The sequence below is a fragment of the Cupressus sempervirens genome, chromosome 4, assembly GCF_028749045.1.
Source record: "Cupressus sempervirens isolate cs-2001-9-10 chromosome 4, ASM2874904v1, whole genome shotgun sequence".
NCBI lineage: Eukaryota > Viridiplantae > Streptophyta > Pinopsida > Cupressales > Cupressaceae > Cupressus > Cupressus sempervirens.
Genome location: NC_143121.1, coordinates 369,086,566 through 369,109,657, shown reverse-complemented (window position 1 = coordinate 369,109,657; position 23,092 = coordinate 369,086,566). Strand labels below are relative to the sequence as shown.

The 23,092-nt window shown below is 33.4% G+C and overlaps 1 protein-coding gene across 2 annotated transcripts in view; it reads left to right on the top strand.

Annotated features, from left to right (window-relative positions):
- Window positions 1-23,092, top strand: part of LOC149561605 (putative glutamyl endopeptidase, chloroplastic) — a 163,547-nt gene that overhangs the window by 3,241 nt on the left and 137,214 nt on the right. The window lies entirely within an intron of this gene.

Genomic DNA, 23,092 nt, shown 5'->3' with positions numbered 1-23,092 from the left:
CATATCTTAGAATTTGGGACAATTGACTTGAATTCTTTATCTTTTCGATGAAATCCACGTTTGATACCACTATTGGCTTATGCAACTGATAACATTGAAACAATAATATGTTGATTGACCGATATCAATGTCCCCTTACTATCTCGTATATATTTATAATCTCTGAACTGACAATAGAGAATTGCCAGCACTATTTAATCTGTAATTACTTTGAGCGCCAAATTGTGATCGTGCTGTTTTGGCCAATAGCACTATATAAATATGGGGATAATGGACTGCTAAAATTTGCGTTGCCTCTAATACACTAATCTGTGGATGGAGCATTTGTCCCATTCATATGTATTTTTAACCAATAGTAGTGGAGTGAAATAATTTCTTACTGCTTGATGGTATTGTTTCTGATTTGCAATGTATGTGTTGAAGCCTCACACAACTGTCGTTCAAGATTAATCCCTTAATGGATATACACTATAGAATGAGATATTTCCTTACATGGTGCGAGTCTTCTGAATTTTCCCATGAATTTGCATCCAACCTGGGCATAATTATAGTCTTCAGCAATACCAGGGACCATCAAATGATATCCTCCAACTTCGGCCTATGTTCGGTTCCTTCAATGTTTATCTGTTCATCGGACCATTCCTTGGTAGATGTCAGGGAGCTATTCATCATCTGTTAAGTTTGATTCCAACGCTAGTCCTGCCATCTTTTAGAAAAATCTTGATTATTCTGTAAAAGCAGTCTGATTGGACGGTATCGTTCCTGTCTGAAATTGTTGCTTGATGTCTTTAGGAGTATCACTGACCATTTCATCCTTTTTTCTGAATTCAATCTACCATCTGCCTATTTCTTTCTGTCAGTATAGATCAATCAATTAGATAGGATTGTATGTATGCCGCCGCATGTCCTCTTTATTCCTCTCTTTTTTAAACTCCCTGCAGATGATAGTATTCTTACAAGATGAGTAGCGACTTCAAAGAGTTGCAGCCCTTGGTTGCCAAAGGTGTTAAAGCTGTCGGCTTACTGAATTCATTGAGTTTTTCTATATAATATAAAATATTAATTACAACATTTATATTATAATATGTTAACTTGATATTATATATTCAATGAGAGCAATTTATTATCAACTATAATTTGGTGATAATATTTTATAGTTATATAATATAATTTATTTTAATACTATATTATATTAATTTATTCATCTTTTAATATGTAATAGTATAATATATTATTAATTAATGTATTATATTAATTAGCATTTTGATGTTATATCTATTGTTAATGATATCAATTAATATATTGATTAAGCACTTATATCAATAATATATTGATTAATATATTTGTTCATTAATGTTATTATTATTTTTATTTCATTACTCTATTATTATATTTATTATTTTATTAATTATTATTTATTAAATCCTTGTCTGGGAAGGGGAGATCATAACCCACCCTCCCTGAAATTGCTTGCCTCAAGCAAAGTGAACATTTAGTGTAAAATCAATATCTGATTCATCAACCTAAAATCGTATTTTCAACATGAGGTTTGAATTGTGATATATTTATAAATCAAGCTGAAGATCTTAATACTCAAAAATACCAACAATAATTCAAATATAGAACTTCTTGATTTATGATAGCACTCTCTTTTGTTTGATTTTGCTTCTTTCCTCAATGAATGAGCCATCAAAAACCTAAAATTTCCACATTAATGCTTTCTGGGAATTTCAACATTCACTAACGATGTCCTCTTAGTTTAGCACTTGCTAAGAATGCTCTTAATCCAGTCTTGACACTTCCACAAAATGTCCTCAGTCTTGATACTCGCTTAGGATATCCTTGTCTCTTGGCACTCATTGAGAATGCCCTTTATCTTGGCACTCACTAAGAATGCCCTAGATCTTGATATTCACTAAAAATGTCTTGATCTGATTTGACACTTTGTAAGAATGTTCTTGGCACTCACTAAGAATGCCTTTGATCTTATCATTCACTAAGAATGTCTTGATCTGTTTTTACACTCACTAACAATGTCCTGGCAACTCACTCAGAACACCATTGATCTTTACCTTCACTAAGAATGTCTTGATCTGGGTTGACACTTACTAAGAATGGCTTGGATCTCAGCACTCACTAAGAACCCTTGATCTCCTTTTGGGTGTTTCTATATTCAATTCCTCTATCCTATTTAGTTGTCCTCTTTTGCACCGATGATTGTGTTTCCATGGTTCTTTACATTTGAAACATAAATTGATCTCTTTCTTGGCATTGATGTTCTGTACTCCATTTTTCATTGTATACTACGTTATTGGTTCAGGTTTGGTTCCAAGTTCAAGTTTGAGAATCGATTCACAAGTTTGTCAAAATTTTGGAAAGGGGTTTGGGTTGGTTAGTACAAAAACATGTAAAAATTATTATATATGTATATATTTATGAAGCATGAGTTAAAATTTGAATGTAGCTCAGTAACATAAACACATTTAAACAACAAAAACACAATAAACTTGTAATCATAGTGATCATACCATCATATAGTTCAACATCAAAGATTCAAAACATTAAAGATAAATCATAGCATCAAGTTCAAGTATCATTGTTTCACGTTCATTTTTCAACTAATGAAATAAAAATCTATTAATTTTCTAAGTTCTTCAATATTCATCTTCATCTTGGGCATTAGTTGAGCTAAGGCCAATGGGATCAGCAGCAGCAGCAACATTAGTTGTGGATGTCAACATAGCATTGAATTTTGCAAAAAAGATCTGATTTTCGCTGTCCATGGGGCCCAGCCAACAGGCGAGGTTGAACTTGATTCGATTTTCTCGGCTTGATCTGCCCAGGTTCGAACTTGTTTTGAACCCAATCAAACCTGCAGGCAAAAAACAGCACCCTGCCTGAACCAGAGTTTGAACCGGACCAGAACTTTGATCCAGTTTGAACTTCTGCTGGTCCGGTGGGGGGGGGATGAACCATGGTAACTCAGATTATATATATAACAATTGTTTACTCTTTTGTCCTTCCTTGAATCTTCATGCCTGTGTTCTGTCTTGGTTGAAACATTTTTAGGTCTTTCTTTCGAAGCATTTCGTTCAACCTTCCTTGCCTTTCTGATGGCTTCCTCCAAGTTTTGGGTCTCAAACTTGTAATGTCCCTACTTGAGACTGCCTTCATTAACTTCTGACAAATCCCACTTTCACAAAGTATCTCCTGTATAATTAAGTAGATAATAATCTTTTGCTGAATTACATCTTTCTTCATATTTTGAATCTCATTTTTGTCTTTAATGCTGTTCATCATTCATATAAACAAATTTAATGATAAATCACATTCCTTAATATTACAACTGTATAGATGTATGTCAACTAGGTTTTCTTTCATATTCACAGCCTCTAGCATATTTAACTGCTCCTATCACTTATGATCATCCTGACTTGGACAACAATTAATAATAGTTGGTATTGATATAATACAGGTACTATAGTTTGTTGAGATATGGTAATGTATAGCAGATATTGTTCACGCTTCGAGGTGTTGAAGTTTAGCATCAGTCGAAGTAATACTAAGCATCTGAATCAAAATAATTGCTATGTGGTATCAAAGGTGATGTACATACCTAAACATGCATACATAGGCATATGACAATATGCATATATATGTATATTTAGATATGCACATGTATGTACATTTATCTCTATTACATGATTCAGATTGGACTCCTCTTGATTACTATCATCAAGTATTTCAAATGCTTTAACATTGATAATGTTTCTCCTATATAATGCCGATCAAGGATTGGGAACCATATTACATTTCTCTTGGTATATGGTAAATGTTACCCAAGATATTATTGAGCATATTATCGGGAGTGTGTTTAATTAAGTGCCGGTTGGTAATCTCTACCAACAGTCATGACCATGAAGGGTCATGACCTCTTGATTCTAATATATGAAATACATAACATACTTCCAGAATTGACAAAGTAACATTGCAGATTATTAATACATTCTTCTCAGCATTCAGCATTCCAGACACAGCAATTTAGGAGCATTTTGAAGGTATTCACCTGCTGCATACAAGCAATACAAATTAAGTATATATATATATATAATTCAGACTTCACTATTTTTGAATTTTCTTTTCTTTTAAAAATCAAAATGGTTAACCGTGTGAGGTTAGAGGATAGATTGGAGGGGGCATTAAATTTCTCTTCATGGAAAATTCGTGTCATGATAATCCTGAGAGAAATGGAATTAGAAGAGTATGTAGAATTAAATAAAACTATTCTGGAAAATGATCCAGACAAAACAATGTGGAAAAGGCACAACAATAAAGCCATGAAAATAATTATAGACTTCTTTAAGGATCATATTCTCCTGTCTATTTCTAGCCTTTCTACAACATTTGAAATGTTCTCCACCTCAAGAACACCTTTGAAATAAATAATACTAGCAGGTTGCTGACATTAAAACAGGATTTATTAGACATAAAAATGAATAATGGAGAAACTATCACTTCCTATTTTCTAAGAATCTCTGAACTGAAATATCAACTTGCTACAATTGGAAGTTAAGTTGATGATAAAGAACTTACCATGATTGCGCTAAGGGGACTTAATCTATATTGGGAAACTTTTCTTCGAGGACTAAGCTCTCGACCTTTGCTTCTTAAATTTGAATTACTCAAGAATGAATGCACTCAAGAGGAATCAAGATTAGTCTAAAAGGGGATAAGCTTAAATCAAGAGGGAGACATTCATGCACTTCAAGTAAGCTCCAACAGGAAAGGAAAATTCAATTGAAATAGGAGAGAATCCAACAAACCTTATAAGAAAAGAGATTGGTCAAAAGTGAGAAGTTTTAAATGCTACAAAATTGGTCACTCTCATAATGTCTGTCCTGTACGGAAAAAAATTCAAGCTGCAGTAGCAAAAAATAAAAGAAGAAAAGGAGGAAGTAGAAGAAAATCATGCATTTTATCTAGCACTCTTCAATGAGTTAAACTCAAACAAAAACACTTAGATCATAGATAGTGGAGCATCTCGACATATAATAGGTTTTAGAGACAAATTCAAAAACTTCTTAGAAAGCAACTCAGAAGAAGTAACCATTGGGGATAACTCCACTCATCCAATTAAAGGTATTGGGTCTTATTCCATTCATCTAAATTCAGGCATTACCCTTCAACTTAACAATGTTTTATATGTACTTGGAATTAAAAGAAATCTAGTCTCTATATCTAGCCTTTCTGATCAAGGATACAAAATTGCTTTTCAAGAAGACAAAGTTCTGTCTTGGCCTAAAAATGTTAACATCAAGAAAGCTATCACTATTGGATTTAGAGATGGGAGTCTATATAAACTTTGTAATCAACAAAATTTTGTACTAAGTCATGAAATATCAGAGTCTTCAGAAATCTGACATAGGAGATTAGGTTACCTACATTTCCAAGCATTGTCATATATAGGGAAAATTGTCAAAGGGTAACCTAATCTAAAATCAGATGACTTAGGTGTTTGCAAAGGCTGTGCCCTAGGTAAAAATGTCAAGAAATCCTTTCTCAAAGTGTTCATAAATCAAAAGAAATACTTGAACTCATTCATTCTGACCTATGTGGTCCTATGTCCGTACCTTCTCTAAATGGGTGCCTCTATTATGTAATCTTTGTTGATGATTATTCCAGGAGAACTTGGACCTATTGCTTGAAACAAAAGGAATCTAGTGAAGTACTCTCAAAATTCAAAGAATTCAAATCTCTAGTAGAAAATCAGTGAGGAAAGAAAATTAAAATTTTAAGATCAGATAATGGAGGAGAATACATCTCTGAAATTTTTAATTATTTTTGCATTACTGTTGGGATTAAGAGGGAGTTTTATGTACCTTATAATCCTCAACAAAATGGAGTTGTAGAACGTAAGAATAGATCAATTGTCAAATCAGCCAAAGCCATGATGCATGATCAAAACCTTCATACTTCATTCTGGGCTGAAGCATCTAACACTGCTGTTTACATTCAAAATTGATGTCCGTAGGTCAGAAAACAATTGAGATCAGCAGGGATTTTAAATTTGAAGAAGACATTGCCTTCAAACTTTCTAAAAATAATAATGAGCTATTCACAGAATCTACAACCGAAACAAATGAAGATCATCCTGGAGACAATGAGAGGGAGAATAATACTTCATCCCTTGTACCTACTTCAGATGATGTTGAAATAATAACAATAAAAAGAGACCACTTTGGGCCAGAAAATTCATAGAAGAAAATCATGTTGAACCTGATGAAGTATTAAAAGAAAGCAAGAAAACAAGAACTTAGTCTTGTTATGTTGCATTAGTAACAAAACTTATCAAATCAGAACCTTCTAGCACTAAAGAAGCCTTATCAAGTCAACTTTGGAAAGAAGCTATGATTGAAGAATACAATTCAATATTAAAATATGATGTATGGGACGTTGTACCCCAACCTAAAAACAAATCAGTAGTTTCTTCCAAATGGCTGTACAAAATCAAGCATGCACCTGATGACAGCATTGAGAAATACAAGTCAAGATTCGTAGCATGAGGTTTTTCATAGAAGGAAGGTATCGATTATGAGGAAACTTTTGCTCCAGTTGCTAGGTATACATCAGTCAGAACCATCTTGGTCACTACAACATTTAAAGGATGGAAAGTCTATCAAATGGATGTTAAAACAACTTTTTTAAATGGTGAAATTGAAGAAGAAGTATACATTGAGCAATCAGAAGGGTTTATTACCTAGAACAATAATACTCATGTAAGTTAAAGAAAGCACTATATGGGCTCAAACAAGCTCCCCGAGCATGGTATGAAAGAATAGACAATTATCATACAAAATTAGGGTATTCTAAAATGAAGCTAACCTTATTCTATATTTCAAAATAGATGGAAATGACATGATTATTCTTGTGTTATATGTTGATGATTTATTAATTACAGGTGAAGAACATCTAATAAGCAAATGCAGACAAGAATTGATAGCTGAATTTGAAATGAAAGACTTAGGTCTTCTTCACTACTTCCTTGGACTGGAAGTTTGGCAAAAGGGAAACTACATCTTTCTAAACCAAGGAAAATATACTATTGATATTCTAATAAAGTTTGGAATGATAGACTGCAGACCAACTTCTACTCCTATGGAACTTAATCTACATAAATTGAAGTATGACATGGATAAATCTGAACCTGCTGATCCTACTCTCTACAGACAGATCATTGGTTTATTGATTTATTTAGTGAATATTCCTCCTGACATATGTTATGTTACTAACACCTTGAGTCAGTTCATGGTTACTCCAAGGAAAATTCATGTGATGGCAGCTAAACATATCCCAAGATATCTAAGAGGAATTATTGGCATGGGAATCAGATATGATCAAGTTGAGATAAATCTTCATGGTTTTCAGATTCAGATTGGGCAAGTAGTTCTACTAAGCCTAAGAGTACTTTAGGATGTTGCTTCAATCTTGGATCCGAGATGATTTCTTGGTTCAGCAAGAAATAGTCCTCAGTGGCATTAAGCTCTACTGAAGCAGAATACATAGCCTCTTCCTTAGGAGCCAGAGAAGCTGTATGGCCATGAAAGCTTCTATTTGATCTGTTTAGAGAAACTTTGAAGCCTACTATCATTCATTGTGATAACCAGAGTTGTATTAAGCTTTCAGCTAATCCAGTGTTTCACAATCGGTCCAAGCATGTTGAAATTCCTTATCACTACATCAGAAATATGGTAGATCGAGATATCATCGAACTTGAATACATCAGTACTAATGAACAAACAATTGATATTTTAACCAAGCCTCTTGCTAAAGTGAAGTTGGTATACTTTAGGGAAAAACTTGGTATGATTAAATTGTAATTTTTGAACATTGAATTTAATTTCAATTCATATGTGTTTATGCTTCATTGATTGTTGCTTCAGATATGTAATGAAAGGTAACAATCTTTCATGGACATATATAGTTAGAAGGTAATCTTTGTAAGGTGACGATCTTACAAATGATAGGCTTGTTATTATGATTGTTGGTCTGAACTTTTAGAAGTCATGAATAACAAATGCATTATGATTATTCGAGATATTATTTCGGACAAGTAGAGATCATAATTTATGTTATGATAGTGTTCATAGCATGGTTATTTAAATTATTTGACGAGTCTCTATTTCTAGAGTGGTAGTGTCAAATAATGTGTTATCTTTAGATATTCTAATATTTGGTTTCTTTATTGCTTCTCCCTTGCTAGAGGGAGTGTTGAAGTTTAGCATTAGTCGAAGTAATACTAAGCATTTGAATCAAATTCATTGCTACGTGATAACAAAAACATACATACATAGGCATATGACAATATGCATATATATGTATATTTAGATATGCACATTTATCTCTGTTGCATGATTCAGATCAGACTCCTCTTGATTACTGTTGTCAAATTTTTCAGATGCTTTAACATTGATAATGTTTCTCCTATATAATGCCAATCAAGGATCAGGCTTAATATTACATTGCTCTTGGTATATGGTAAATGTTACTGAAGATATTATTGGGAGTGTGTTTAATTAAGTGCCGGTTTGTAATCTCTACCAATAGTCATGACCACGAAGGGTCATGACCCTATGTGACCTCTTGATTCTTATTTATATTGGCTTTGATCAGTGGACAAGGCAATATGAAATACATAACATACTTGTAGTCATAGGATCGACAAAGTAACATTGTAGATCTTATTAATACATTCTTCTCAGCAATCAGCATTCCAGATACAACACTTTAGGAGCATTTTGAAGGTACTCACTTGCTGCATACAAGCAATACAAAGTAAGTAAAGTCTGATATAAATCTGATATTCTTTCTATTAGAGGTCCTATAAAATAACAAGGAAACTCCATCTACGGTATTCAGATATGGAATACACCGTATGGTTTTTTTATTGTGTCAGAAGTTCTGCAACCCATTTGTATATAGAAATAAGTGATCATATTGTCTGAGTTTCCATTATATTAATCCTCAATCGATACACTTAGACGAGTGCTTGCTCAATACACCTTGTCTACGTGCTAACTCCCATTTATGCCCATGCTTGATTCAATAATGATCTTGACTAAGGACTCCAATATCTTGATACCCATTATTATGGTTAGTAAACATAGAACACTTAGTCAATACTCTTCCAGAATGCATATGAGGTTATTCTCTTCTTGTTAGACTCCAAAATCAACTCTTTGCCGACACTTTTCCAAATGGTATATGACGTTTTTATCTTCTTGTCTGTCAGACTCTATCCTCCATCTACCATGAATGTTCTCTATTGTCTTTCTCTAGTTTGATTTATTGTTCATATATGAATTTGTCGTATAAATATTCTTTACTTTGGCAGCATGCTTGCCTTAACATATACATCTTTGTCACTTCAGATTTTAACAAATCTTGTTCTCTAGTCTTTTGTGTGGAGCCAATCCTCACTAACAAATTGCTGATTGATAATTTTATCTTTCCTTTCAATAGTTAAGTAACATGGATTGGTTTCTGTGAATGTAATTATATTGCCATTGTTATAGATATGTTCCAAATGCAGATCCCAATCTCTTATAAATATAAGAGTAGGAGACATGTCTCACGAAGATACATGTCTCTATGATTAATCATTATTAGTTAATATAGATTCACAATATAAATCACAATATAACATATGTATCATATATAATATATATGTATAATATATTATATATAATATAATATATATTTATAATATTATAATATTATATATATGATATATATATCAACATTGTATCTTACGATTAAATCAATTCAACTGTAGCTATAATCTTAGCACTACCTCTTAGCAAGGGAGGATTTGTTAGGGATATTTTTGGAATGACCTATTTACGAATATCAACATAAATCCATCAACACACATATTAACATATATTACATATGGAATTTACTTCAATTCACTAAGAGGCTAAATTTCTCAACACTCCCTCTTTAGCAAAGAGAGAATTAAAGTAATTATAATACAAGATTTAAACAACACTTTAAGTGTGGTCTATGATAGATTTAAGTTATGGTGTTTGGTAAGATCCGGCCCAAATAACCATAATAGATTGATTTTCATGGTGTCTGGCAAAATTTGGCCCAAAGAACCATCATGAGTTGATTGTCAAGGTGTCCGACAAAATCTGGCCCGAAGAACTATGATGAGTTGGTTATCAAGGTGTCCAGAAAAATCCGGCCCGAAGAATCATGATAACACTTGCTTCAACACATTTCGGTGATAGGAGATAGATTGACTCTTGATAAAGTTGTCACCTTACAATAGTTTCCTTCTGGTTGATATGTTTGTTTTCATGACTTCCATCACTCTGGGACAACAACTTAATGCAGTCTGTCATGATAATAGGTCTACCATTTATAAGATTGTCACCTTACAATCATTACCTCCTGTTTATATATGTCAATGAAAGATCGTCACCTTTCATTACCTATCATATGTAAAAACCACCATAAACCAAGTCAGAGGGTGGTACAAAGTTTTTCACCTCAATTTTATCTCATAGAGAAGAACATATTACAATAAATTTTACTTAGAACTTTTCCTCATAGAGAAGATATCATTTATGAAGGATTGCTCCTCAAAAATTCTCCCTCTGAACATCGATCCTGGGAAGTCAGGTCCTCTAGTTACTTCCTCAGAAGCTCTCTTCACCCAAGGATTCCCGTCGAACTCACTCTGAATCTGAAATTAATCTTTTGGTTTTCTAGTGATAAGTCAATACTTCCTCATGATGCACTCAAGAGTAGGTCCATCAAAAGCATGCTATCACACACATGTATTTCTAGATTCCCTCTGAGTATCAATCTTCTATGCTCTTGCGTTGCCTTCGAAGAAGTGTTATACTCCCTCTTAATGTAGAAGGATACTCATAATCTCAATCATCAAGGATGTTTGCTTCAAGAACCTCATTTTATCCAACCTTATCATTAGATGACTAATGAATTTTAGATCACAACTTCTTTGAAACTACTGTCATAAGATTGTGTTTTGCACAATATGTCTAGTGTACCATTCTTCTTTTCCTGCAAGATCATCTTCACATACAAAGGAAAAGATCAAGGCAAATAACCCTTATAGCATGTATAGAATTACAAATAAGAGAGAGACTACAAAGAGTAGATAAATGTAAAAGATAAGAATACTTATCAGTGCATGAAGATTCAAAAATTGTCTTAGATTATTTGAGAATGAAACATCTCCCCTCTAAATAAGGTTCAAGTGGAATGGAACATTGACTATTAATCCCCCCACAATGTAAAATTTCCACTCATTCTTATATTGTTGAACAATTTTGTATCAAATATGACAACTCCATTCTAAGTTCCAACTTGCTCTTTTCGTCCATTTAGGGTCCAAACATTCATTTAGTTTAACAACAGAAGCCAACATGTCCTTCCATTTTCTCAAACTTGTCCGCAATACACCAATATCTTGATTGAGTATGAGGGTGCCACATGTATGAATCTACAACTCATATGTCGAGTTTCATTCATCAAAGAGAAACTCATAGATGGTTTAAATGAATTCCTAAAAGCTTCATTAATGTCTCACAACAACTGAAATTTCCTTTGTTCATGCAAAGGTATTTGTTTGATCTTTTGATTAAACCTATGTTACACATATCTTGTAATCTACGCATTTCAAAATTATATCATTGGTGAATATCATATGTTGATAAATCCATGAATCATGGTCCTCTTGATTGCTACAATTTATTAATCACTGGAGAATCCATCATGGTTTACTCCCTTTGAATCAATATGATCAAGATCACCGAAGGCTCACTAAATCATATCATCTATCCGCTCCTTTTCTTTCAAGGCTGCTTCTAATGAAATGACAAGCTCCCTCTGAATATTAATCTCCCTCTTCCTGCAAAATTATACTCGGAAGAAAAGATCAAAGGCACACCTTATTGAAAATATAATAAAAATAAGAGACATAATAATTTGCTCAATAAATAGATATGCATAATTCTATAAGCTCATTCCAATAATATAGATACTTTAAACATATAAGTATATGTTCCATCTTATATTATATATACTATAATCTATATTTTCCAACATATTATTTTTCTTATTAATGCCACATCAAATCTGAAGTGATCAATTTCACTTATATGCATAAGAAATTTATTTGGAAAATATATATATATATATTCAAATACTCACCATAAATTTATTAATGTAAACAACTTATATTAATAAATCTCTCGCACAAATAATATGATAATTATTTGTGCAAGTCATTGATACTTACCTCAAACTGATTGGTGCATTAAATTTCTTAACATGATATCTCTTTAATACCAAGATGTTTTTAGATAATCTCCTTCAGCGTTTGTTATCACAGTTCCTTGTTCTCTCCAACTACTTGGCAGTGTATCCAATTTCTATACATATTTTGTTTTCTCTTTAACCCCTTACTCTTATTGGGTGTGTGGGGACCTGATGCTTTGAAGACTAGCGAGGGCCCACCTTCCTTATATTGTTGTGATTATTCTTCTTTTGCAGGCACCTTTTGAAATTGCTTGTGTTTACTTCTGTAAGGTATTATACATGACCTTTAAAGGATAGGTTGACGAGTATGGGTTCTAACCTCTGCAGTAATGTACATTATGTGTTTCAGTCTATTTCCAGTTCTATTATTGGATGCTCTCTTTTATTTATGACTATCATCCTTATTTTCTTTGTAAAGAGATCCCTTAATGCTTTTGGTCTTCGATGTCTCATCCAACTGTTTTTTAATTGTTTGCTAAGTTAGGCACAATATGCTCCCCATTGATTGTAGCAGATGTTCTTAACTGGTGACGTATAAGACGGTCAGAATTGGATGCTGGTTGGGATTCATCTTCCTAATTTCCTTCTCCTTCTGCTGAGTCAGATCCCTCTGTCCATTTATCTCCTTGTAAGATAGTACATACTTTGTGGACCATAAATTCATTAATGTAAGCAACTTATATAAATAATCACTCACACAAATAATATGAAAACTTTATATCAAGTCATGATTGGTGCATTAAATGTCTTAACATGATATCTCTTTAATACCGAGATGTTTTTAGATAATCTCCTTCAGTGTTTGTTATCACAGTTCCTTATTCTCTCCAACTACTTGGCAGTGTATCCAATTTCTGTGTGTATTTTTTTTGCTCTTTAACTCCTTGCTCTTATTGGGTGTGGGGGCACCTGATGCTTTGAACACTAGCGAGGGTCCACCTTCCTTATATTGTCGTGATTATTCTTCTTGTGCAGACACCTTTTGAAATTGCTTGTGCTTACTTCAGTAAGGTATTATACACGACCTTTAAAGGATAGGTCAACGAGTACAGGTTCTAACCTCTGCAGTATTGTAAATTATGTGTTTTAGTCTATTTCTAGTTCTATTATCAGATGCTCCCTTTTATTTATGACTATCATCCTTATTTTCTTTGTAAAGAGATCCCTTAATGCTTTTGGTCTTCGATGTCCTCATCCAACCATTTTTTAATTGTTTGCTAAGTTAGGCACATTATGCTACCCATCCATTGTTGCAGATGTTCTTAACTAGTGACATATAAGACACTCAGAATTGGATGCTGGTCGGGATTCATTTTCCTAATTTCCTTCTTCTGTTGAGTCAGATCCCTCTGTCCATTTATCTCCTTGTAAGATAGTTATTACATACTTTGTGGTTGGTATTTCTCTCCAAAGGAGCCAATCCTTTCCTTATGTGGACTGTTTAGATGGTTTGATGACAGCCTCTTCAATAGCGTGGATGACTGAATGATGGATCTCAATATGAGTCTTGCAACACAATTTGTATGCTAACTATATTTTGATTTTGACTGAAATTCTTCCTGATGTGTCTATTCCTTTCTGTCTATGGTTATTCCACATGGATTATAGATTGAACGATTCTAATGCGATTCCATGTCTTCATTGTCGTAAGTCCTAAATCTATATTTCCTTTTTGACAAAGTGTATGTCTTCCTTGTGATAAGTATTCTATCTTCTGCATTCTTCGATATGTGTGATATCCTCCTTGTATAGTATATATTTCATTATCTTTTCTTACTTCTCCCATTATGGTGGCACCCTTTATGCTCACATGGCATGCGACTCATTTTTAGTGTTATGGGCCCTGTCTGCACTTTCCCTTTTCTCTAATTGGCTCATGCTAGAGGGTTCATACTTCCTGTGATCACTAGCTAACCCCCTTCCTTTTTATTTGTTTCCCCATCATCTATTTTGTGCTGCTTATATGTCCCCATTAGTTTATCGCCCTTTCTACTCCAGAGAATTGGGCCTATGCATCAATGCTTCACACTAATAAAGTGTCCATTCAATGCCAAAATAAGATCTCCTAATCAACCTTTGTTTTTCCTTATATTCCTTATGGGCTTTTTAGTATCCAATGCTCACACCCTCGAAGTCTCCTTTCCGATTGATACCAGTCCCTATTTATAGTGTGCGTTTTATGGTGGTTGTTTTATTCCCTGATTTTTTCTGTGCTTCCAGTCTGATCTCCTTCATTTCTGCACTATCATCTAGTGTCCAACACAATCTGAATACAACCATCCTCTACATTCATGTGTGCTATGCACATTATATAACCTATTCTATTAATCAATCTTTCATTACATTTGCAGTTTGGCTCTGATACCATTTTAAGTAACATGGATCGGTTTCTGCAAATGTAATTATATTGCCATTGTTATATATATATTCTAAATGCAATCCCAATCTTTTATAAATATTAGAATAGGAGACATGTCTCTATGATTAATCATTATTAGTTAATATGTATTAACAATATAAACCACAATATAACATATGAATTATATATAATATATATGTGTAATATATCATATATATATATATATATATAAAATATAGTATATATTTATAATATTATATATATGATATATATATCAACATTTTATCGTACAATTAAATCAATCCGACTATAGCTACAATCTTAACATCAGTTTCATTAAAAGATGGTTCTTATCTTAAGCTAATATGCTATGAGGGATTAGCTGTGCCAATTAAGTGGTTTGGGATTTGCTGGCATGTCATGATTAGGACAATGTGTTCTTTGTACAAACAAGCATTTATTTAAGTTTCTCAATTTCTTAACCAAATCACTGTTCATAAACAAACCACTGTTCATACATTGATGCACTTATCTTTAATTCACCTCGCTGTATTCACCTGTTTCAAATGTATTATCGCTGTATGCTCCTTTATCATTGATTGATCCTCTATTGTCATATGTATCACTGCATGTGCGTTGGACTTCTTTGATCTCCCTACACATTTATGATGGTAAAATGAATGATATCTATTGTTAGGTCTTGTTTAGCCGCTTACTATTGTCTGATGATTGTGTATGCGATGTCCCTGTTTTATCTTTTACCCTGCAGGATGGCAGGACCACACTCTGATACCACTTTTAAGTTCTCCACTGATCTTATCTTTGAATTTGGGGCCGTTGACTCAAATTCTTTATCCTTATGATGAGATCCACGTTTGACACCACTATTGGTCTATGTAACTGATAATATTAAATCAATGATAAGTTGATTGACCAATATCAATACCCCTTACTATCTCATATGTATTTATTATCTCTGAACTGTCAATTGAGGATTCACAGTCCTATTTAATCTGTAATTTCTTTGAGCACCAAATTGTGATAGCGATGTTTTGCCCAATAAGACCATAGTAATATGGGGATAATGGACTATGAAAATCTGCAGTGACTCTAATACACCAATCCGTAGATGGAGCGTTTGTCCTATTCAAATGTATTTATAACCTGTAGTACTGGATTGAAATAAATCTCTGACCACTTGATGGTATTGTTTCTAATTTGCAATGTCATCCAATCTTACAAAGCTGTCTTTCAAGCTTAATCCCCTAATGTATATGCAGTATATAATGAGATATTTCCTTATATGGTATGAGCATCTTGAAACTCCCATGAGTTTTTGTTACATCCCAAAATTTTGATTTTTTAAAATAATATTATAGCCGTTGTAATTGTTAGTTAGATACTCTTGGATATCATGATCTTGTGAAATGGAAGTTATGATTAAGTGAATTGATTCATGTGTAAATGACTTGGTAGTTTATTATTGTTATTTCAACAAAAAATGAATGCTAATATTTTAAGATAAAGGTTAGTGATGGTTAGTTGTTGTGTCAGTATTCAGTTATTTTATTTTCTTGATATATCAATGGAGGAACACGTTATTATTGTGGAATATGCATTTTTGGTTGTAGGAGCAGACGAAGGGGCAAATCATTGCTAAACGGGATTCAAGGAATGGGGCACCAATTTAGTCCATCGTCAGACCATCAGATATGGGCTCTAACTACCTTGATGAAGGGTTTAATGGCTAGACAATGGAGTATACCTTGGACAGTCATGAGCTACTTGGTCAATTTTTATCGCAAGAGAAATATTAAACATTTAATATTCATGAAAAGAACTATTACCTCTCTCTTATTTTGAGACTGTGGAAGTGATCGACATTATAAACTATATATATATATGATGCCACCATGATACTCTGATAATATCTATGAATTGCACTTATGTGTGTTTGTGTGTGTGTGTATGCATGCATATCTAGAGAGAGTATAATGATAAGAAGAAATTATACGTACTCTCAAAATTACACACACGTATAGATATATGTATATGTAGGCACAATTATAGGTAGAATTCAATATCATGATGGCATATATATATATATATTTGTTTTAAACCATGGAGAAAAATATAATCTTTATGCTTTATTATGACTCCAAAATGATGAGCGTTGCCACCTTATTGGCATCAGATTTTAAATTTGAATTATAGAGTTCTTGTAACTGATATTGAGCTCCTTCTTGTAGCCGGAAGCGGGAGGTTATATCTCCCGTCCCCGTGGATGAATGATCATTCTCATGTTTTGTCTCATTCTTGTATACGATTTCTCTCTAAAGCAAGTATCCTCTAACCTTTTCGCCTGTATTTTGGAGCGTAATGCCACACTAAATCTGCAGTACCGAGCCGCACGGGTGGAAGCCATAGCGTGTAGAGTGGTTGCCAAGGAATCACGTTAGTGATTGCATTGTTTTCTTTTCTTAGGTCATGAAACATTCACAAGCTATTCTTGTTTCATGCTATGTCTTTTCAATGCACAAATTTCTCTTTTTATATTCATCATTTCCCAATGAAGTAGTATCATGATCATAAGCTCGATTGCGTATCTAAGAAGCATTGGCTCCGTTCTCTTTTCTTTAATGTATGACAAGTCCCTATCTATGTACATCGGGTGTATACCCTTATGGATGAAATTGCTATAATTCCCTTGGAAAGGAATGCTCAACAAATGTTAATGCATAATATTTTAATGTTGTGTGATGTCTACTATGTCTTTGGCTTGAAGTATCTTCTGATTTCTCTAGTACTTGATATATACTAGTTGTGGTTAAATTCAGAATGGCAGTCACAAACAAATATGATTGATAAGAATCTCATGATTACCAATAGTCTACTAGGATGCACCCAAGGCCGGTAGAGCCAAATGTAAATGGGTGAAGAGAAGAGATATTCCTGCAAGAAAGATAAACTATTATTCAATGTCTTTATTATATGAACATTTAAAGAAAGAAATTGCTTAAGTCCAAGGTGGCTCATGGTTGTCCAAGATATAATTGGTTGTCAAGTCGAGCAGTGGTGATCATGTTGTTCAATGCCCACCTAAATCCTTGGCTTAGGTAGATTAAAGGCATGCTTGCCACAAATGATTGCTAGAGGTTGGGAGTGCTAGCTAACAGAGGGAAGGTTGACAGAGGAATTCCTCAACCTTGTCTGCTGCGTAGCCGATACTCTTAACACCGGTATGCTTAGGATGGTAGGACTATGGTGTCCCATAGAGGTTAAACCTATGTCAATCCTTCTCCTCTTCACCAAATGCCGAGGCTTGCACAACACACCAACAGTTATTTGAGTTCATGTATGAATTCTAAATCTTTTACTTGTACATACTTTTGTTTCACTTTGAAATGTATAGATGTAAAAATGGTTAAATCGATTTGTTCCTTTCAAAAGCAACCATAGAAGTCAGTTATGGAAGTTAAATTAGTTGTCTTTCATATGAAATGGATATAGTTGTTATTTAAATTTGATTTTATAGCTTGTATAATAATTTTAGGAATAGTTCCATTTCTATATGATGTATTGTTTTAAAATTACTTCATGTCTTTCCGTTATGATAATTGGTTATAATTTTAGAGTATTTTCTTTACTTTCAGCGTAGTTAAAATGGTTTGTTACAATCTGCATCCAACTTGGGCATAATTATAGTCTTCATCAATACTAGGGACAATCAAATGATAATCCTCCTACTAAGGCCTATGTTCGGCTCTTTCAATGTTTATCTGCTCATTGTACCATTCCTTGGTAGACATTAGAGAGCTATTCACCGTCTATTAAATTTGGTTCCAACACTAGTTTTAAAATCTTTGGAGGTATGTATTATATTAATTAATTTTAATTAAATTATTTTATGTTTTAAATTATTCATTTAATAGCTCATGCGGTTTCATCGATTGTATCTTGATGTTCAAGTTGCTAGGTCCTCAACCCATTTGCCCAGTGATGGTGATGCTCCTGTGCCTAATTATTTTCTGACAATGCTTCCACCCCCTCGACGTGCTTCCCACATGGAAATTCTCCACAATTAAATCATATTACCAATCAAGTTATTTAATTATAAATAATCATAACGGCTAACCTCCTTTTCAATTCTATCAATTCATGATAAATAATCAACTAACATGTTATTTTCACATGAAATTATAACATAACCATCTTACCATTTCACAGTATTATAACCAATTAAACTGTCAACTGACTTCATGTGAACCTCAACGGCCATATGAACATTTTAAATTAGGTCAAAAATTGAGATGTAACATACCATTCCTTTTGTGTTTCATTTAAATTGTAACAAACTTTATAAAGGAACATTTAAAATTTGGCCAAAATTTGGAATGTAACGTACCATTCCCCTATGTTTCATTGTCCTCGATGATCTGTGCAAATCAGACACTAAAAGAATATTCCAAATACAAGATGTATATATATAGCATCTCGATATCATTTCCTTTAAAATTTGAGTCAAATCTAAGTCATGACCAAAAATCAAGGTCTATTTTTACTTCAATACTTCTAGAAAGATGCTTGCATGATATTATAAAATTAAACACACACTTACCTGATTTCACTTTACGGTACTTGTGGTCACCTCAACATCACTTGAGTTGATCATGTTGTAGGATATTCTATTTCATATTGCTGTCATACTTGTGTAGACACTTACTATATCATTAGTTCGATCCCCATATTGGTATCTTCATATGAGAGAATTTTTTAAGGTTCAATAATTGAGAGTAAGATAAGTATTCAAAATTGGAATTCTTCAACTAGCAAGTTCTAGATCATAATTTAAGTCACTTATACATACCATTTGGCATATGACACTCGTTAATGAGTAGATCATCCTTGCAAACTTACAAGTCACTTGAAAAAGGTTATTAGATCCATGTTTTCCATTTATGAAACCTTAGCCTTCATGCCCATCTTATCACAGTAACATTTCATCAGAATAATCATCCCATGATAGAAATATACTTCATCTCTAAACAATAAAAATAGCTCAGTATGTCTTTTTATTTCCATAAGCATTAAAAACAAATTTACATAAGGTTCTTATCGAGTAACTCATCATTCGCCTGTAAATATTTGGAAGTTTATCTTTTCCATTTGTGTGACCTAGGCTTTCATGCCCATCTTATCAATGTAATGTTTCAAGGAAAACTCAAGTCAAACAAAAGTTTACATCTATAAATAAGCATTGATAGTTTCAAGTATGCAAGTGTGTTTACTCCATACTGGAGCACAAAATGTCCTTGTCGTTTAATCAACATTATAAAGGTTTATTATTCAAAATCATGGTTCACAATTTTGTTTTTCCTTCAGTTCAAGTTCAAAATAGATAACAAAATATTACTACCATTTCATATGAACATGAATATAATTGCATAAAATAAATGCTAGGATCAATCAACTAAAAAGAAATATTTAGTCACCATCAGGGTTTAGATAACATCTCTTCAAAGTTATAGTAGCTGGTTTGTATTGTGCAAGCCTCGGCATTTGGACCCAGTTTAATCTTCTCATTTTCTACTGAGAGTGGCCCTCCCTCCTGGGATAAGGCACATCTACCATTTTGGGCCTACCACCTGAGCATACTGGTGTTTAGAATGTCCGCTCAATAATAGGTGGGTCTTGCCTTATCAACTAGCACCACCAACAATCTTGTGATCAAAAGATGACAAACACGCCTTTAAACTACTTTGGCCGAGGATTTAAATGGGCAGATGAACAGCCCAATCAACATCTCTCAACTTGCCAATCATGTTATTTCTTAGTTCTATTTCATCTTTATGATATTGCAGTGTATCTATTTGTCCATTTCATATGCACCACACTATCATCTCAGCCCTTTTTGGCTTTCTTGGATGATTTTTCGGTGTGTTTTTCTAGTTTGATTGTAATATCCAATTATGTAAAACAAATCTTTTCAACAATACATTCTTAGTTTTCTCAAAACAGTGTTGGACTCAAGGTTTCAATGCTGAACTCAGCACTCTGATACCATATGTAACATCCACTTTTTCTAGGTCTTAATTAACAACTAATATATCAAAGAAATACAGTTATTACTTCATTTTCATAGGAAGACAGTTATAGCAGTTATGTTCATGTGAATGAGATTTATTCATGTGAATGAGATTTAACAGTTACAATTACTTAAACGGAAAACACCTAACATCTGAAAAACACCATTGATAAATTTACTATGGAAATTAAAATCTACATACCATGGAATTTGAAACCCAAATCAATCAAGGGTTGTTTCTGCAAACACACAGGTTAGTTCACAAATACCACTATATCAAAATCAAATGACAATTACCAACAAATACCACTATATCAATTTAGGGCATCACATACTATTGTATCAATTAGGGCATCTATCATCATTGGATCATTTAGGGCATCGCATGTCTCTGTGTTAATTAGGGCATCAATTACCATTGGATCATTTAGGGCATCAGTTACTACTGTATCATTTGGGGTGTCAATACCACTGTATCATTTAGGGCTTCAGATACCATTGTATCATTTAGGGCATCAGATAGCGTTGTATCATTCCTTTCCTTCCGATTTGCTTAACTGTGGCAATAACATAAGACTAGAAAATATGCTCATAATCATTATTTTTATAAATGAAAGACTGAAATAACAATCATCAAATAAATCCATCCCTCCTAAATAAATATATTCCACGTTCAGTTAGAAGATCAACCGATCTAACTGGTTGCCAATTATATTGACGATAAGAGTTGCTTTCATTTAAAGAAATAACTGTAATAATGATACAACTCAATTAAGCTTACCTTCTACTTGAACATACATCATAAAAGTGAAAATACTTGTTTCCGACAAACATTTGAATGCATAACTTATCTTTCTTTGGTGCATGTTCGACATTTTGTAGAGAGGGGAAACATTATCAGGGGCTTAACCACGCAACCTCAGACCATAACTTATCCCCACACAATCTCTAACAAGAAAAGCTCTCCCTACCTGGAAGAGAGAGGGAACATCTTGTCAGCCACTGAGCATCCTGGTATCTGATCACACCACTTGACTTGATAGTAGGAGAATACAATAAACATGATCATGCATGAGCTATTAAATAATTCATATTAAAAATGATAAACATTGTTATGTCACATCTGATTCTGTCATGTTATTGCAAGTTCCTTTCTCTCACCTCTTCACCCTTTTCCTTGGCTATATAGCTGGGTGAGTCCTAGGTGTTTGAATCTCGGAGCAATCAGCTTTTTCTGTTGATCCTCCACTAATGTAAAAATATTATGTCTCTAGCTCATCACAATCTGTGATTCAAAGAATGTTATCTCTAAGACTTGGATAATAAATATCATTGATTTTGACTTCAATGGTATAAATAGAATATGGGAGCATGTCATGGATGCTTGGCTTTATTCATCTTAACTGATGATATTATAAACAAGGATGATTTGCTTCATAATCCGAAATTGTATCTTACTGCTATAAAATCCGACTGCAGTTATAACTGATTAAGAAAACATAATGCCATGTTTGGATTTCTTGGTTAATCACATAACTTGGAATAATCTAAAGGGAAGAATGGAGTTTTGCTGAATGTTCAACCTGCCTCAGCAAAGCTCTTGACGCCAGTTTCCAGATTTTATAAATTTAACATATATCTGTAACTTGCAGCCCCTAAACTCTATTTCTTCTTTGAAAATCTGGATATGGTCAATCGGATGGCCTTAGTCTCAACGTGCTTCAGATTTGATCGTACTTGCTGATTAATATCCTCCACAAACTTGGGCTTGTTTGAAAATAACATACAGCTGATGAAAATCGCACTGCTTTGCTTCAACTCAATCTTCCTTGCAAATGTTTGGAATTTTAATTGCTTGAGAATGGAAGTTGGGTGCCATGAAAATATAAATCGGGTGCCATGAAAATATATATTGGGTACCATGATGAAAATATAAATTGGGTGCCATGAACATAGAAGTCGGGTCCCATGAAAATATAAATTGGGTGCCATGAACACAGAAGTCGGGTGCTTGGAATAAAAATACTACCTTCTGTCTCCTCGACTTCAAACTATGTAATGAATAATGTGACTCCTTGGCTTCCAAGAAGCTGTAACATAAAAGAAATTTAATGGCTCTAAATGTACCAAGTGTTCAATCGGTTTCAAACAAGAAAAATAATAAAAAGGATGGAAGAAGATTTGGAGATTATAATTCGAAAAATATTATGGTTTATATTTATCTACGCACACATAGATATATTTGTGAGGTGGCATCATTTTATTATAAATAAAATAATATTATGGTGTCACTTTAT